A 5,567-nucleotide genomic window follows, 5' to 3' on the forward strand; every position below is an offset into this window, starting at 1 on the left:
GCCCCCGCGCCGGGCTCGGGCCGGGCTGCAGGCAGCGCTCCCCTCCGGGACCTGGGGCCGCTGCGACCCCGGCGCCCCGTCTCCGCCCGACGTCGGAGGGGTGGGGGCTGGGACGCCTCTGCCTTGGGGTGCAGGCGGGTCGTCCTGTGGTCAGGCTTCCTGCAAACCTCCCGCCCGATCCAAAGAGCATCTGCGACGCCTTGGCTGCCGGGGTCGGAGGCAGGCTCCGCGTGTAGTCTGCAGGGTGAGAGGAGGAGGATGCTGGTGACAGGAGCTGCCCCGGAGAACGTGGCGATGGGTGGCAGGCTCCTGGGAGCCACGAGAACGGGAGCTGGTGCTCCCTCTCCCAGGAGGTTATGTAAAAGACATGCTGTCGATCCGAAAGAGCTGTGAAACGCGGGGACGGAATATGCCTTAGTTAGAAAAAAAAAGTCTGTAATACTTCGACGGTGTGGATAATCAAGTAATAGGAATCACCGACTGGTGGATTTCCTAACAGGCATTTTTTACCCCCAAAATAGTTCTTGGGTCATCCTTTCATGGGACTTCCCCATTCTGTATACAGTATGTTCCCAAAATGTTCTGTTTTATTCGAATCATTTTTTTTTTTTGGCGTGCTTGATTAAAACTGGTTATTTATTCATTATCACTGGCTGTACTTTGTCATCACTTTCTCTTTCGTTGGGCCTTCTTCCAAAATTGCTAGCCAGATGGTTTTAAAAATTAAACATTAAAATTTTTCTGTTTGGATCTAGCGTGTATGTATTTTTACGATTCTACTTGTGGTGTCCGAATAGGGGCAGCGTTTGTGGAAAGTAGAGAAAGTATAATCACAATGGGACAAAATACGCCTTTAGGTTTTATAAAGTTGATTTTCATTGTTTAATTTTAGGCCAAAATTATGTGACAGTCATAGTGTTTTTTTGTGATTAGAGTGGAATAAGGTTGTGCTTTGATTAGATATGTTTCCATAGCTCCTGTTTACACAAGCAAACACAAGTGTCCTAGTGTTCGTGTTATGCCCGTATGTACCTGTATACACATATATATTCTGTACCTGTACACATTTGTTTATCTTGGAAGTGAGTTAAATATATTCTTGCTTTATTTGAGAAAAGTCAGCTTTAGACAGGGCAAAGAACAGTAAGTCATAATATTACCCCTAAATCACGTGACAGGATTGTATGGCAGAATGAGATATCTAGGGAGGTTGGAAATGTGGACGCTTTTAAAAATAGGATAGATTGTCATCTGTCTGGGTTGTCATTGGAATGGATTAAGTGGCCTATTAAGGCTGCTTGTAATTCTAAACTTTTATGAATATTGCTTTCCTTAAGGTTTTTATCATTTTGCTTCTTAAATTTCCAGTCATGCTGTTTACATGTGACCCCTATCCATTCATTTGCTGGTCATGTATTCCACTCCCAATACGGACATCCTGGTGGTGCATGGGGGAGAAAGCAAATATGAATGCATCACTTAATCTGCTCATTCATATGGACATCTCCTGAAAATCCCATTTGATTTAAAGGAATTTCAGGGCTGGGGATACAGCTCAGTGGCACAAGCGCCTGCCTGGCAAGCGCAAGGTCCTGAGTTTGATTCCTGGTACCAGAAAAAAAAAAAAAAAGGAATTTCAGAGAATGCATCGCTGATTGGGATGTATATTGGTTAGTAGAGGATGCACATAATAAATAGTAATACAACCCTAATGTCCCAAGCAATTTTTTTCCAGAAGAGTAAGACCGAATTATTCCTTAATATTTTAAATAGGAAATAAAAGGGTACTGGGTACATTGAACAGCTGACCTTCTAAAGTTCAGAGTTTGGGACGGGGGTGTAGCTCGGTGAACTGTACTTCCCTAGCTGTGCATGGTCACTGGTTCTCTCTCCAGCCCTGCCCCCCGCATCAGATTTTCAAAACGTAAGATGACAATAATGATAACATTGTGGTTTGGCTAGTGGGGAGAACTTGTGTTAGGATAAGAGCAGACCTGTGGAACAAAAGTTGAATTCTGTAGTTGGACAACTGTTTAAGTAATAAACTTTGTTGAAGATAATTTTTTGTTTTTCAGTGCTCGGGATTGAACCCAGGGCCTGGCTTATGCTATGCCACTGCTCTACCACTTACTGTATACATCCCCAGCTCTAAGATGTTTTTATTATTAATAAAACTTGGGTGTAACACACAAAATGGGTTGTTTTAGGCCAGTGGGGGCAAACCTGTAGCATGTGTGCCGTAGCACGCTGTTTGTTATCATTGAAAGCTTTAAAAGGTTCACCAGTGCTGTATCTAGTCACATTCTGCAGATTATCACGAAGTTGAAAATAAAATAATGTCCAAGTCATTAAAAAGGAATTTGCAAACTGAAAAAAGTATAGTCAGGGAGCATAAGATAGTTATTTATGGGGACTGGGGATTTAGCTCAGTGGCACAGTGCCTGCCTGGCAAGTGCGAGGTCGTGAGTTCGATTCTGGGTACTGGAAAAAAAACAAAACAAAAAAAACAAACAAAAAAAAGTTATTTATTAGATGCCAGATCTGACTTTTATTTTTATAGTGTGTTCTGCTGTGCTTGCTGGCCCCCCCTAAATTAGTAGGAATATAGGGAAAGGGAAAGTAAAAATAATTTCGATATGTTATGCACATGTACAAGAGGCAACGGTATGTACTGCAAACATGAAGTACTAATAAAAAATGAATAAGAAATTAATGGGAATATTAAATTCCAAATGAGATCCCTGAGCAAGAAAATATGAAAGATGATCGATGATTGATTGATTTTATCTATTGTTAGTTTTTTTCCCCCAAATGTTAGATTTACAGAAAATTTGCAGAAAGCTGGGTGTGGTGGCACATTTCTGTAATCTCAGCATTCTGGGAGGCTGAGGCTAGAGGATCACCAGTTGTGGAATCCAGCCTGTGCAATTTAGTGACTTAGACTCTGTCTCAAAAAAAAAAAAAAAAGGTCAGTTTGGAGATGTAGCAGTGTGAAGGCCTTGGGTTCAGTCCCCAGTACTGCCAAAAGAAAAAAGCAAAGCTAATATAAATTTTTCTATACCCTTCACTTCACTCAGTATTCCCTAATGTCAATGATTTATATAATTGTGGTACAGTTATCAAATCCAGGCAATTACTGTTAGTATAATACTGTAAACTGTAGGTTTTATTTGAATTTCACCAGTTTCTTCCCTAATTCTTTTATTGTGTTCCAGGACCTAATCAAGAATCTCATATTGCATTAAGTTGTGTCTTCTTAGCTTTTCTATCCTCTGACAGTTCTCAGTTTTACCTTGTTTTTTGATGGCTTGGGTACTTTTTATGAGTACTAACAAATTATTTTGTAGAATTTCTCTCATTTTTGGGTTATTTGATGTTTTCTCATGATTGGTTTGGGGTTATGCAAATTTTCCAAGTAACCTACAAAAGTGATATTGTGTTTTCAGTGTACTATGAAGGGGGAACATGGTGTTAATATGTCTTATTGCTAGTGATATTTATTATTTTTTAGTTTTTTGAGGCAAGATCTCACTATGTAGTCCAGGCTGGCCTTGAACTCGCTATGTAGCCCAGGCTGGCCTTGAGCTCGTTGTGGCCTCAGTCCTCCTGCTTCAGCCTCCCGAGTGCTGGGATTATGATATTTTAACCTTGATCACTTTGTTAAGGTGGCTTCTACTATGTTCTTCCAGGTGAGCATTCTTTTTGTAATTGGTGTATATTTTGGAGAAGATGATTTGAAACTATAAGTGTAGTGTTTTCTCTTGAGCATTTCTCCCATTGATTTTATTTCTTTATTTTTAAATAGAGTGCTAGGCAAGCACTCTGTTACTGAGCCATATCTCTAGCCTTCCTTCTCCCACTGATTTGAACATTCACTGGTGAATCTTGTCTACAGCCATTGTAATGGGTGTTTGTGTAATGATTTCAGATTTTCCTTATTCCTGGCGTTTGTTACCAGGAATTCTTCTAGAGGGGAAGGATATCTTTTCTTCTTCATTTATTTATATCAGTATGTCCTTGTGGGTATATATTTTATCCTGTAGGTTATCATCCCATACTACTTTGTGTTGTTGTTTGTGTCATTGCTCCTAGGCCTTCAGATGAGGGGACTAGGAATTATTTATATGGTTGGCCTTGCTTATGTAGGAGTTCAACATGCATGTATTCAAAAATACTTGAAAAAATTACATCTGTACTGAACATGCATACACTTTTTTCCTTGTCATTAGTCCCTAAAACAATGTAGTATAATAACTATTAACATAGCATTTACATTGCATTAGGCATTAAAAATAGTCTAGAGATGATATAAATTGGATATATGATGTGGGTAAGCAAATAATGTGGCATTTTATAAAAGGGACTTGAGTACAGTGGTTTCGTTATCTTCCGTGAGACCAAAGAACAACTGTATACTTACTTCTCTATGTATTAAGGAGCATGAATCTGTACTGATACTTTGTATTCTAATATAACACCAAGACCTCCAGTGTCAAGGATTGAACCCGGAGCCTTGCTTTGCTAGGCTAGCTCTCTACTGCTGAGGTGTATCCCAAACCTTTTCAACAATTTTATTTTGAGACAGGGTCTTGCTGTGTTGCCAAAGTTGGCCTCTCAGTTTTGATTCTCCTGCCTCATCCTCCGAAGTAGCTGAGATTCCAGGCATATGCCGTCATGCCCAGCTGTAGTGTAGTGTACTCACTTTTTCACTTTTAGAATACACTAATGGGAAATTGCTAACTTATACCCTTATGAAAGCCAGATGTACTAATTAGACTATTTGAGGATAGTTTTTATCTTTAGCCTTACAGTATTTAGTCAAAATACTGTTTTCCAAAGTTGCTTAAGTTAGTTACTTTGTTCCTCATTTAACCCTTTGGTATGGTTATATTATCCATGTTCTAATGCAGGTAGGTTCCTTTGTTAATGGTTGTCTTCTTTTTCAGGTGAACCCCAGTCCTGGTTGATTTTAACTAATTTTTATTATTTTTTGGTATGTGAAGTAATGCGGTTACTAAACACTACTACTGAACACTAATATGTTAAAAAAATGTATTTAGTAGTGTTACTCTCTCCTTATTCCTGGTAACTCATTCCTGTCCCCTCATCTTTATTACTATCTCTTTCCAAGGCCTGGTAGGTAAGCGATCTCTTTAGTTTCTGGTTTATCTTTTCCTTTTCTTTTTTTATACAAATGAACATATACACATGCTTCCTTATGTTCCTTTGTCTTTTTTTTTTTTTTTTTTTTTGCATTATTGCGACTGGCCCCAGGGACACTACCACTGAGCTCCATCCTCAGTCCTTCTTATTTTTGAAACAGGGTCTCACTGAGTTGCAGGCTGGCTTTCAACTTGTGAGCCTCCTGCCTCAGTCTCTCAAGTAGCTGGGATTACAGTTATGCACTACCATGTCCAGTTTTATATTCCTTTCTTTTTTCCCTTACACAGATTTTTAAGTTTACAAACAAGTCACATATCATAAAACTCATCCTTCCCTCTATCCTTCTACCTCCTTCCTTCCTTCCTTTCTTCCTTCCTACCTACCTTCCTACCTACCTTCCTTCC

The 5,567-nt window shown here is 39.5% G+C and overlaps 1 protein-coding gene across 6 annotated transcripts in view; it reads left to right on the forward strand.

Annotated features, from left to right (window-relative positions):
* Positions 1–5,567, forward strand: part of Herc1 (HECT and RLD domain containing E3 ubiquitin protein ligase family member 1) — a 194,748-nt gene that overhangs the window by 496 nt on the left and 188,685 nt on the right. The window lies entirely within an intron of this gene.

This window comes from Chinchilla lanigera, unplaced genomic scaffold, assembly GCF_000276665.1.
Source record: "Chinchilla lanigera isolate Chin_1 unplaced genomic scaffold, ChiLan1.0 scaffold00049, whole genome shotgun sequence".
In the NCBI taxonomy this organism is placed as follows: Eukaryota; Metazoa; Chordata; class Mammalia; order Rodentia; family Chinchillidae; genus Chinchilla; species Chinchilla lanigera.